The sequence below is a fragment of the Haliotis rubra genome, unplaced genomic scaffold, assembly GCF_003918875.1.
Source record: "Haliotis rubra isolate DU_JTF1 unplaced genomic scaffold, ASM391887v1 Scf421, whole genome shotgun sequence".
NCBI lineage: Eukaryota > Metazoa > Mollusca > Gastropoda > Lepetellida > Haliotidae > Haliotis > Haliotis rubra.
This window is the reverse complement of record NW_025767104.1, coordinates 157465-172376: the sequence shown is the minus strand read 5'-3', so window position 1 is coordinate 172376 and position 14912 is coordinate 157465.

The window sequence follows — 14912 nt, the reverse complement described above, 5'->3', positions numbered from 1 at the left end:
TCAAGATAAGATGTTGATGTTTCAAGATAAGATGTTGATGTTTCAAGATACCTACTTGAATATTCAACAAAGTTAAGTTAAGACAGTAAGTTCAATATTCAAGATAGGATGTTGAATTTTGAAGATACTATGTTGAATTTTGAAGATGCTAAGTTGAATTTTTAAGATAATAAGTTGAATTTTAAAGATGCGAAGTTGAATTTTCAAGATAGGATGTTGAATTTTCAAGATAGCAAGTTAAATTTTCAAGATACAAAATGCTGAATAATAGCGTAGCGTGGCCCTAATAGGCTTCCGTAATGTTTAATCACGAATGGGCATGTTACTTTAAAAAAATCAGCCTTTCGGGGGCTACTAACAAATACCTTGCGCCTAAGATAGAACTTCTAAAATATGTTATGGCGGAGTGAGGAGATCACTCAATGATGCGGCATGAATCAATGAGATGGGTGACTGAATAATGTAAGCAACCACAGAGCGTGTTGGAGAATAACTTTTTTTCTGGGTGACACATATAACACTATAGACCATCATATTTTAATTCATCGTCTCAAACTGGACATTGGTAGTACAATGCTTGAGTGGTGTGTCTCTGTCCGTTGGAAACACAGTCTCTCAGAGTGCAGTGCTTTCATGTGGCGCCCGTCCTACAAGTCCATAACAAAATACGACTTAACTTATGTCTTGCCTACCAAACAGTCCACAAGATCTCCCCTCAATATCTTCAAACTCTTGCAGCTGCATATCAACCATCGGTCAGCACCCAATTCCTGCACTCTGTTCCTCCCAACAAGTTGAAGACATTTGGTCCCATATCCTCCATACGCTCTGCTCCTGTGCTAAGGAACTCTCTCTCTCGCCCCTTCACTGCCTTTAAATCTGGCCTTAATACCCATCAGTTCTTCAATTGCTGACAATTGTTCATATAATTAGTTCTATACGCTTAGCTTAGAGTTCAGGGCCTAGATTTTCGAAGCTCTCTTAGCGCTAAGATAGTCGTAATTTAATGTTAATGTATGGCACTTATTTTATCTTAGCGCTAAGAGAGCTTCGACAATCTAGGCCCTGAGCCATATCAGCGGCCTTATCTTTTTTATTCCCAGATGTGAAACAAGACACACACGCGTGCGCGGACGTTAAACATGTAATATTACAAATCCTCAACATACAGAACGTCGATATTCACCAACTCAAAATGACAATGAAATTTTATTTGTAAATTTGATTCTTCTCTTTGTTTAAAGTGGGTTGGAGGTACCACTCAACAGGGGATATACATGATGTACGCCGCAACTTAATATCATGGTACAAGGAAATGTGGACACTTACTTTGTTGATTTAGGTAACAGAAACGTATTTGTCTTAATGTCATTGTTCAAGGAAAGTTGTTCTTACTTTGTATACTTAAATAACAAAACCCAATTTCTGCTTGGGTTAGCAAAATCAAAACAAGGTACTTTGGCCAAGAAGTTTAACTTATGCTTTCGGTACATCGATGATTGAATATCCTTCATTAACGATCAAATAGCAATTGCCTTCCACTAATTTACCAACCTCAGCTTCAAATTAAGGAGACAAGTGAGACCGCCTCAACTGTTTCATATTTAGGTCCATGCGTAAAGATTCAGAGTGACAGAAAAACTCCCCACAAGGCTTTTTAACAAAAGGGCTTATTTCAACTTTCTAACAGTCAACTTCCCTTTCATGTCGAGCAATATTCCAACAGCTCCAGCTTCATTATGTTGACTTCAAAAGTTTAGACTCACTAGTATAAATATAGCCACTTACTTCAGGCAAGTGTTCTAAACTAAATAAATTTTGCAAAAGATTTCATACTGTTTAAAGGTACTGTCTACGCATGCACTGATATATTGCAATACAAATTCGTAACATTGAAAAAATTATTGTCATACGTTCAATAAATGATAGAAATCAGTGAAAATTGGCGAAACTTTTAACAAAACTTTACACCAAAACGCAGTTATTCACATGCACTATATTTGCACATGCTTTCAACAATTTGATGCATGATCCTCGTGCAATTCATCTGCATTAGGTTTGAGTTGGTTCCCCCGTTAGTGGAGTAATTCTTCTGTATAACCATATATATGTAAATAGCATTTAGTGAACGCTTTAAGTGAGTCTAAACTTTTGTATATTTAGTATATGTAGTATATTTCAGGTGACCAAATGACTAGACTTCGCATATGTCTGTGACGGGGCCACCGTTGGGGCAGGATACGCTCAGCTTTCCGCGAACACCTGGTATCATCACTATTTCAAAGTGGTTCATAAACACATGCTCTGTGATCGTATCGCATGGTGACAATCACTGGATTGCCTGGTTCGGACCAGATTTGTTTACAAACAACATCATACAGCTGTAATGGTGCTGAAAGATTATAATATCTGCTCATGATATAGTCACAATTGTACAATACAATATTTCTTATGAATGTGGAAAGGTTTTTTTCATTTCTATTGACTTAATGTCATTGTTCAAGAACATGTGTTCACACTTTGCAGACTTAGATAACTAAACCATGTGTTGTCATTATCTGAACAATGTACAAAAATACATTGACATTCACTCTCTCCCTACCCTTTTGAATTCGGTTGTAGAAATATCCACGAACATCTGTTAAAAGGTAAGGTACTTGTTTGATACATGTTTACATGTCTGTAAATTATGAACAATTACTTCTTTATGTATCATGTTATACAGGTTTAAAGTGGTTCATTGATATTCGATTTGAGTTAATTGAATATCTTAATTATAACTACCAAAGTTGACTTCTGTTCAAACATCGCTCTGATCAGAAACTCGTAATATCATTTGCATCAATTCAAAACATCTACTATGACGAATTCATTTGGGTGTAAAGGTAAAACCAATGATGTATATGTAATGAATGGGTCACTAAAACCCCGTGGACACCACATTTTCATGGTTTTTAATTTTAATTACTTTGCAGGAAAATGGAATTGGTAACGTTGAATACATGGACACAAATGATTTAATAACTTTGCTGACGACAACAAGTTATATGACAAAGGGTATGCGCAATTACAGTGTACATACCGTACTTCTCTATATGTCAAATCTGTCTGTATATGCATGTCATTTATGTCCGTATTCTTCACGAGAGAATCTGGAGTTGGCCATTTGTTCTTCGTACACACGGAAGTAGTCCTCCAGCAATTCGTCAGTGAACCAGTTCTTCCAATCGCCACTCACGCCTAAAATAAGAAGCAAGAGTTTGAATCACATAACGAGTTAATAATGTGATTCTGTTTTGAGGTTCGAATGCATGCCGGAAACCTATAATTTTGATTTCGGACTATATTTTGTTAGGTTTCTCATCTCGTGATATTTAGGAAAGTGGTAAAATGTCTGAGACCTGCATCACCCCGGGGATCTATCCCACATGCAGCTGCTATTCCGAGGTCATCAAAGTGACATACCAACTCACTAACTCACTCTCCTGTGGGATGGCGTCGTATTTGGTGCGTTTATAAAGAGTTAAAATGCATAGTTACATTTCATTCAGTCAAACTGTTAGAGTTTCTTACCTTTACGGAAAATAGAGTTTTCTCCACTGATCTTTAAAGTGTATGCACTCTTGTCAACCACCATTTTCGAAAACTGACATTTTTCTGCAACAGCTTCAAACAGATCAACATTCTTCGGGACGCCAAGAAAGTTTGCCAACTTTTCAACTCCCATCAGCTTATTCTATGAAAGGAATATATAAACTAGTCATTGTATACTTGTTATCTTTTCGAGTAATCACACCCTTGGATATGATTGATTGAATTTTTCTTTTGAGGATGAATCCTAACAGTGTTACACCCCAATAGCAAATATTTACGATGAACGTTAAGAGTAATACTATTATAACGGTTGTTATTAACTGAACAAAACGTAATTTACTGTGATTGCTATGGTTCAGACCCGATTCGTTTATAAACAACAGCATACAGCTGTAATACTGCTGAAACAAATATCTCCTCATGATATAGTCACAATTGTAAATCGACTTTGTTTTTAGCAGAGATTTCTTATGAATGTGGAAAGGGTTTTGTCGCTTCTAATCAATAACAGGCTGGTCATGGTTACCTTAAGCATCTCCTCATATTCTACTGTGAGCACAGGGATGTCTGGATTTTGCTGAAGATACTTTTCAGCACTCTTCATGTGATCAAAGTACCCATTAACGTCAACTGCAAAAAATCTATTACGAATATTTGTCCTCCTTTGGTGGTCACATGTATCACAATAACGGAATATACGGCTGAAAGGAGGAATAATTAATCTGCTAAATATAAATTTAATTTCTGATATGAAATGCAACGCATGTTTCAAACAGCGGTTTTGTTTCTTCAGCAATAATTCATGTTCATGACCACGGTCTGAAAATAATCCAAAATGAACTAGACAGTCCATTGATTGTCATCATTAGATCCATCTTTACTGGTAGGCTAGTGTATTGAATTCGTCAAATGCAACATCGACAGTTCATCTGAGATTATGTGTCGTGTGTTGTTTTACATATTTGTTTTGTATGATTCATCTGCCATAAACAACGACTTGTAGCATCAAGAAACCATATTTTTCCACTGGAATTAATCACAGTAGAAAGGTACATTGGGAAAATATACTGCTATATAATCTTCTAATAACTTAACTTCACCTTCACGTATCGGACCGATTCATAGAAACCGCAAACACAGTGGCTGTAGGATAGCCAAGAGGTTAAAGCATTCACTCGTCAGACTGAAGGCCCGGGTTTGATACCCTTCCATGGGTAAAACATGTGGAGACCCTTCTTGGTGTCAAATTGCTGATATATTGCAAAAAGAAGCCAACCGAAACTACTATACCGGTCTGCCACTTTGTCAACCACGTAATGTAACCAATGATAGAAAGAAGCAAAGCATCGGAACGTATTAAACACACTCTACCTTTCCCTTCAAGGAAGAGGTAAAGATAATCCTTGAAGTCTCCAGTGTAGTTGGTCACAACAGACCCACTACGACTCAGGTTATACGAGGACACGGCAGCAAACTGAAATGAGTATTTAATATGCGTGGAGACGGTAGTGCGTCCAGCGCTGCAGCTTCCACAACCTCTAACTGGTTCATCCCTTTCCAGAGAGCGGCGGTTTCAGCTTTCCCCCTCAGGAGCATGCTCATGATTTCATACGTCCAGTGTGTGCCTGTTGAATATATAATTTTCTTCAAGGATACTGTATCTCAGGTGATTGTGAAAATCTGTAGTGTTACTAATGAATTTTACAAGGGGTCAAATATGTGTTTTGTTTGTCGTTTAAAGCCGGTGGTCTGTAAATAGTCGAGTCTGGTCCAGACAATTCAGTGATCAACAGCATGAGCATCGATCGCAGTTCAGATACGATGACACGTGTCAAGCGAACCTGACCACCGTGTCAGTCGGGTTAGTCGCCTCGTAGACAATCATGAGTTGCTGAACACCAATTTTAACCCGGATTTTCACGGGTAAGCAGTCAGATAGGTAAGGCCACGGGTAACCAGACAAGTTACTGTGTGTTGCAGTATACTAGTATTTATGTAATAATCACGTAATCAATAGCATGATTCCATAATCTGAAGATAGTTTCAAATTATGCACAGTTGGAAATTATAATTATAGCTTTTTCTTAGTTTGTTAGCAATTTTGTTGGATTTGGAATTACATCTATGATGTTAAGATAAAGAATTTTATTATCCATATATTATTTTCTCCCCAATACTCTAACTTCGTAATGAATCTCAATGCAGTTAAATGTGTTAGGGGCCATCATTCTTCAGGATTACAGAAAACCACGAATGTCATAATGTAGCGGATCAAACATTACTTGTACCACTGTGCATTTGTTAAATACCTGTCCTCAAATATCCAGCAAAGTAGACGTCATCCGAACGCAGTTTAAATCCCTTGATTTGCCTAAGGTGAGCCACGCTGTAGAAGATGTTGTAATAGACGCCATCATAGCGTTGTAAAGTGCATGCCTTTCCTCCTCTGTCCTTGACAATAACCAGGTCCTGTCCAGATTTGGGTAGTTCAATCTCATGGCCACAGATCTGTGTTAAGACACATATTTACTAAGAGATACTAGCGAACTGATACTATTTATTATTACTAGATACTATTTGCTATTTACTAGTATTTAAAACGAACTCTAAGGGACCACAAGGTTTAGACACAAATAGATATCTAGCTATATATCTATCACTCTCTTTCTCTCCCAGCCCCCTGTCTGTATACATATATACCGGATATCCTCCGAAGTTCAGGCACCCTGGCTGCTGTGCTCTCACCCGTGGCAGTACGATCACGCAAGTGTAGTACCCGGATGTACCGATGTTGGGCTACAGTGGTGACTCGAGGTCAGCCTGTATGGGGACGGTCATTTGCTATGCCTGTTTGGTTGTAACAAGTTGTAAGCCGTTATATCGTGCTCAGAGTAACATTCAGACACCTGTCAACAGAAGATTGGTAATCTCCAGAGTGCATTCTTTCAATGGCGATGTTCCGAATCGCAGCGTCAAGACGTGGCGTAATGATTTGACTTTGAAACTCCTTCAAAACGAATGCCAATTTCCGAAAGTAATCTGGATTTATATAGCCAGACAGTGCATGGTTTTTGCTGCACAATTTCAACTGGAAGGTGATTTCTGTTGCGTTGTGGTGATGCATTTTTAATCCTTGTAAGAAATCTAATCAAAATCAACCTTTTGAGGTAAAATTGATTTTTTACTTGCGCAATTGTGTAAAATCATGTTATCAACACTTTTGTTACATATTTTGACCATTGTTTGAACACAATAGGTAATTAATAGATTTTTAAAAATACAAAACGCCTATGCGTTTGTTTTTTAGGTATATATATGTTGCACAACATACATACATTGAACCGTAAGAGAATCGACAGGACATCTCTAGATTTAGCACCAACATGAAGAAACATTTACAGCATGTGATATTTACAAAGGCCTTGGGATCCTTCAATGCATTTAATTCATTCATAACATATTTCCCCCGAATGAAGAATAACATTTTTTTTAATTTCCTGAATTATAAAATTATTCAAAATTCCTGAACTACACATTCCCAAAAATAATAATTTAATGAAACTCACCGTTATACCTTGAGACATGGAGTCAGATAAGGACATAAACAGGCTCCTTTAAATACGCGGTCTAACCACAGTTTACAAATTTAAAGTAAAAATCCTAAGTTAAAAGTGACTAAACAGCAATCAGGTCTGTATAGGATGCTTGTTAAAACAGCAAGAGTCAGCTGATCTGATCTGTGTAGCTCTACCTGGTTGTATAATGAGTATTAGGACTATCGTGGAACATAAATACAACTTTTGAGCCTTAAAACATATTGATTTCAATAACAACAATGGCGTTTGTAATAATTGACATAAAATATATTAAATCTATTTCTATACTGTAACAATGACTAAAGGGTGGAAAACACTGTATGCTGCTTATTATTAATCAATACATTTACTTGATATGAAAATATAATGGCATAAGTATTTGAGTTCTTTTAGAAATATTAAACAGTTTTATTAAAAAATGATTCTACCATGACTACGTGAAATACCCGAATTGAATTGGACAATCATTAAAATTAGACACTATTAATTTGGATTGAAAATGCGTCTGATGTCATGACCGCTTCACTGCGCACGTATACAACACTGCAACACTACTTCAGCTTGACCACGAACATGCCTAATATCAACACAAAAGACGTGATGGAAATGCTCATAAAACATTATTATTTTCCTCCACAGTTATTAGGTAGCCTCGCTATCATATCACCTTCTATTATAAGAATATTCAATCAATCAATTCAACTCAATCACAATGTACAACCCCATCCAGAAACAAACGGTATCTAACTTATAAATCAGAAAGCCTTTCAAAAATACATCCCTATTTATACAAAATTTACAGCAAAACGTATTTAACATTTGCATACCTGGTAAAGGATATATTTGTTTCCGTTGAGAATGGTTTACACAACATGAGACATCCAGTAAGTTTGAAACGCTTCCTTTGCGTCACACTTTAGCTATTACATTGAATAAACAGTTTGTTTTCTTTGGACATAATATATTTTATGTTGTAATGTTTACAACGTACGAACGGCACCTTCCACACCCTTCACAGACGAGTTCAATTCGCCCATGCCGGATTACGCAGTTTCTTCCGCCGAACGCCGAAGTTCGATTTTAAATCGTTTATGAGAATTTAAATCTGTGTTTAGAAATTACGTTAGACCGACCTGATAGTCTCTAAATATCATTGGAAACCAAACGCGTGGTATATGCAATCTGCGTTAAAAATAATGGATCCGGTCGTTTCTGTCCTTGTTTTCACATACAGAACGTAAAAGGATTTACTGTCTAATAAGTTACATGACTGCACATACATGCTTACAGACATGCATGCATGCCTGCCTGCCTACCTACCTGAATACCTACCTATCTACGTACCTACGTACCTACATACCTACCTACATGCACACGCATGCATGCACACGCACACACACACACACACACACACACACACACACACACACACACACACACACACATACACATACATACATACATACATACATACATACATACATACATACATACATACATACATACATACATACATACATACATACATACATACATACATACATCCTTACATACAGAGACGAATTTGCAAGATGAAAGGTTTTGGTTAGCATCAACCAGTCAAATGTGAGAATCGCCCCTCAGCCCCACCTCCTGTTATGTTCAGTTTAAAGGGTTAATGGTGTGTTGTTTTCATTAGTGTTTTAACAAACTCTCCAACCCGTTCCTTGATACATCATGTAAAATGAGACTCGGTTCCTCTTTCTGAAGCTATAAACAACCAATTCCCTTTAAACAGTGGCTCTCTTTGGGGTTACTCTTTTATGAAGAGATATGAGTGAGTGAGTTAAGATTTAAAGTCCGATCGGCAATATTTCAGCCATACCATGTCTATGGTTGTCGAAAAAGATTCAATTAGCCAATACTGTCTTTGGTCGGACATTGCCCGACGTGTTCGACGTCTAGGCAATCCCTCATTTTTGAGCACCGGTGACATACAGTATGTATTCCTGTAACAAGCGTATTAAACGCGTGCAAAGTAAACCAAATTCAAGACAGTTGTCTATCAAGTTGTGGCCTTGGAGCAAAATTAGACGTATTCCATGCCGCCGGGGCCGGATGCTGTGCTCCCTCAGTCGGTTCCGTACAATCCTGGAACTGATTGGACGTAAGCCAGGAATGTTCCGAGCAGTCAAACTGGCAGTCTAGAATCGAATCCTTAGATGGGCCAGCTAGTCTTGACGCGATGTCACGCGTTGACGACCGGTCCGAGGTAAATCTCTCGTGTTCCCATTATGTTGAAAACGTCTCCATGGATATGAAATCGAAGTTTGATTGACACCATAATGTCGATCCACTTCATGTTAATATTCCAGTCTCCAGCATACCCTGGGCGCGGAGACACTGAGTTTCTGTAAGTCATGGCATGTCGTAAGCGTAATTTAGGTTGATATTAACGTGTTTTCCACAGCATTCAGAGACTTAGAATAATGAACCGTTTCTGAGGTATCAGGTTGTGAATTTCAGGTGTCAAAAAGCAGGCAACAAGTGAAGTAAGGTCATTGTGCATAACGTGCATGGGACATCAAATACGTGACATCAAATTTCATGCAAAGTGACTTATTGCATATTTATTGTTATAACTTTTATTTGTTTTACAGATTAATGGTAGTATGCAGCAGAGAGGGTTCGGGTGATCCGGGCACAGTCAGGCTGGTAAGGCTCATCATCAGCTCAGGGCCCTCGCCCCCTCTACACGCAGCCCAGACAGCGAATCGGACTTCTCCCAGGAAACACTGCCTAGTCGAACCCACCAAGAACTTTCCGGAGAATACGAAGGCTCCCTAACGCTGCAGCCTTCTGCATTACCCAGAGTGTCAGGAGGGCTGTGCTCCTGGTGGAGAACCCAGGCACTCTCCTGATCTGCGCCAAGAGATCAGGAGGTACCAAACCAAGGGCACCGAGAACATTGTTATAACTATGATTTTATGCAATTTTATGTAATGCAGTTACTATTAGTTGTATATGTTCCCTTTTTGTGGTTTGTGATTGTTCATTAATGTCATTTTCGTATGTTGCTCAAATGAATAGAAATGACAAAACTCTTTCCACAAGAAAGAATTGTACAATTCTGATTATATCAGCTTTATGTATTCGTTTGAAGTCGCATTACACGGTATTACAGCTTACAACGCTGACTGTAAACAATCGAGTCTGGACCAGACTATCCAGTGAAATATGGGCATTGTTGTCGAAAACTGAGTACTAAACCAATAATGTCGTGGAACCCGACTTCCAGGCAGCCCCCAACCCACTGAGCACCCATGTTACACAGTCTTAACTAGAGTATCCTGTGAAATATGGGATGGTTGTCGAAAACTGAGTACTTAGCCAATAATGTCATTGGACCCGATTTCCCGTCAACCCCATCCCACTGAGCACCCGTGTCACACACTTTGTGTGTTGGCGATAATGTGCCGTATTGTCGGAGTGTGCGTTCGAATCCTGGATGGAACTCAACCCACAAAGGTACTAGAATTTGTACTTTAATGACAGAGTGATACTGAGTGTATTGATATAACAGATGGTATTGACCACTTTCTAAACGACAGGCGTTTTCAACGCATTCAAAGTGAATAAATTTCAAGGTAGTTGTGTATTATGTATTATGTATATTTGGGAAGCCTCATACATCAGAAGATAAACGGTAACGCCGTTACTATACTCCCCATCAAAAGTTTAGACCCACTAGTGTAAATGTAGCCATTTACTTAAGTCAACTGTTCTAAAACAAATTTTGCGACACTTTCCATATTGTTTAAAGGTACTGTTTACACATGAACTGATGTATTGAAAATCACATTTGTAACGTTGACAAGATTCTTGTCGTGAGTTCAATAAATGATAAACATCTGTGAAAATTGACGAATTCGTAACAAAACCTTACACCAAAACGCAGCTGTTCACATGCACGATATTTACACATGCTTACAGCAATTTAATGCATGATCCTCGTGCAATTCATCTGCATAAGGTTTACAGTTGGTTCCCACAAGTTAGTGGAGAAATTCATCATCGATGTAACCATACATATATATACATAACATATAGTAAGTGCTTTAAGTGAGTCTAAACTTTTGATGGGTAGTATATGTTACGACTTCGACCTTTTACTATATTGTCGTTATACTGCAGACAAGACAGGACTGTGTGGATAATCCGTGTACTACAGTGCAAACATGGCTGACGCTAAGAGAGAAGAGGGGGACATTCACTGTGAGTAAATTGAAGAAATGTTTCTCATTACAATGTTACAGAAAAAGGTAATACGTACTATTCCAATGGATATGTAAATTCTTGCGATTTCTTGTAGATTTCACCCTGTAGTGACAAGAATCAGAATTGATTGATAGCTCGACAGTACTTTATTGTTTGATATAGGGGGCAACAACTATGAATGCTACGACGATTGTGTTTTTTACATGCCTTTTGGTAGGGATTCTTTAAATATTATCTTCAGCGTGTCTGTGGATGAAACATGCCTGAAACCTTCTTCAAATTGCAAACTATAGTTAGTTTAACCAGTGAATCATTAGTAATGGAATAATGTAGGTTGGTTCATATAAACCATATTTTCCATGATCATCTTATATTTTGCTTTGATACCACATAACTGTTCATAAGGTAAAACATGTCTGTTTTTCTCCAATTTTGACTAATCATGCGAAAAGATATGAAAAGTGTACACTGATGACAATACTCCTTCAAAGTATTCACAAGTATTAAAGAACAACGTTTGATAAAGAGTAATCTCTCAGAAAGGTGCACAATATTTCGTTCGTGATAACAAACAAGTACTTTCGAGAACTTCTATGACTATGATGATGTTTAAAACACATACCCTAGGAGTCATTGGTGACTGGAAGAACTGGTTCAACGACCAGATGTTGGAAGATTGCTACTGATTGTACGAAGAGAAGATGGCGGGGTCCAGATTCTATGCTAAATATGCAAGGAGTAAAAACTAATATAATATGTTATCTGAAGTTTCGGTTCATTGTCGGTTAGTTCTCTGTTACGTTTTCAGATATATCGTAATATTCTAAATTTATGCCAACATATTTCAGTATGTATTGCTATGACCATTTGTCACTCCCAAACAGTTCTGATTGGCTGGTCCTCCAGAATGGGGATTGCACTCGTTGTATTTCGATGCATATTTCGCTTTGGTGTTACAACACTGATGGTATTGTTGTATCCTTACATTCTCCAGATCTGGAACAATTGACAATGCTGATTACAAGGTTGTGTTACATCATACTATAATTTAATTGGTCGAACATGTTCCTGTATGCATTTTCATTAACGGAGAATTTGGGGTGATCGTCACATTTTTTGTCATATCATTATGACATGACTCCTCATGCGTTCGTATGGTCGTGATGTTCACAAAACGAGTGTCATAATCCGTGCATCAGATGAGGGAGTTCTTTCGTTCGATGTTAATTATTGATTACTGTCATGTTTTCAGAACATGGTTCTGGCATGAAAACTTGCAGCCAGCTTCATCATTTAAACACATCACATGATTGTATCTGCTCAGAATCCTCGACATGTAAGTCTATGGCTATTCTTGGGAAGTATTTCAGATCAAAAAGGACCAACCGTTGACTCTGTATGCTTTCAATTGTAAAATATGTATTTATAACCAGTATAAAAACGTGATCTTTTCAGAAATTCACAAATGTTAGTTTTTATCAATATTTTCATAATTCATCCAGCTCAAATTTACGTCCTGTAGGTGTCCCAGTGATGTTAAGTGTTTTTGGTTCAGTATATGACACCTACATAAAGGCAGGCGAGTCACTCCCAGAAAACATCCGGTGATTGACATCAATGTTATATTCTATAGCTATTCTAGGGAAGTATTTCAATGTCAAATGAAAGAGGTTCAACCGTTTGCTCTGCATGCTTTCATATGAAAAATGTGTATTTCTAACCAGAATATAAAGATGAGTTTTACGAGATAACAATTGCTGTATATTTTATCACTTAGATTTATATGATTCATCAAGGTCAAAATTGACGTCGTGTTGGTGTCCCAAAAATTCTTAAGGTGTTTTTTACACTCTGGATGTGGCAGTGCTACAGCTACACGAAAGCATTGTGTGAATAATCGAATGATACTCAGAAAGAGCGGTGATTCATATCAATGTTAGGTTACCGCCCCGCCCATGGACGGACAACCAGAAGTACATCGCAGTATTACTCTGTATTCTGTGTATACGTGCATGTATAACAATGCCAACATGTACATTTATCAGCCAAATTAATTAGGACTCCCAACACGTTGATTACAGAATAAAAAGTCTGAACACTGTCACTTCCTGCCAAGGGCGTCACAGCTCCTGAACTTAATTAAGTGAAAGCCCGTCTCAGATACACATATGACAGACAATACATAGGTTAAGACACCGGGTGTTCCGAGCTGACTTTCGGCATGTAGCCATAGCGAGCACTAAATAATATTTTTGATTATGCATTCAAACTCAATTGCATTAAATAGATACATTTGTGAACGGAGATTTATTTAGATGTATTTAGTATGAATGGGTGACAGTATCATCGATGTATCCGCCAACTCTCACGTACACCTACATGCTTCTGCACAAGAATCAAATGAGAACTCTAGTGACCTTGACTTGGTTCAGCAACGTCCAGGATGTATTGAACCTCCTTCTGCAGGCTTCAAGCTTGATTGGATTTATCCAGTAGGGATACTTCACAGGCACAGAGCCACCTACATCTACATCATGGCACTAAATATGTACTACCAGGTACATCCAGGAATAAGTGAACAAACTCTTCAATAAATCTGACACTTTAGCTTAACATCTAAGTTAGCTAAAACTTCAGCAAGCAGATTCGGCGATGCCATCAAACTTTACAAAGTGACATCACTCATCCATATCATTATCCGTTACATTATCTAATGTAGTGCCTTTTTACGACGGCTTTGAGTCAACACCACACAAGGAGTATTGCTGCCTTTTTTATCAATAAAATATGACCCAACGTACCTAGCACACAATGTTTGATCAGGGATTTGCAAAACAATAAATCGACGGGACTGAAATGTCGTGATGATGGGACTGACTTCTTGTCATGATGTACTTTTTCTTATTCAGGGATTCTTTCACAACGTGTAGCATTCCCACATACTTTCAAAAGCCTAGTCCAAAGTGATGAACCATAGTCCAAGAGACTGACTTCAGACTGGTCATTCAGCCATTGCTCTTTCAAATGGTCAGAAGGTCCAGTATGACCAAATGACTGATACTTAAAGACTCTTGAACTGACTTTCTGAATGCAAACAAGAACAAATGACTGTCTTCATCCCAGTCCTCTGACCTAGCAAAGGATCAACATAATCAACGGTAACCTTGCTGAAAGGGTCGTTGACAACTGTCATTTGATGGTATTTTCCAAACCATTTGATACATGTCAGGTTTTGCAAAACATACAACCTCGTCAAGAAATGAGACAAAGTTTTGTTGACCCAAATGAGCTGCGAAAGGAGGTTCGTGTGCCAAACTCAAAACATGTTTTCGATAGGAAAGCAATCTCATGAAAAACCCTCCATTCATTATCAGCAGGTACCTCTTGCGGTCTCCATGTCCTCATCAAAATGCCATCTATGAAATAATAACAAACGGGAACCTGTCATCTCTAAAGAGAGTGTAG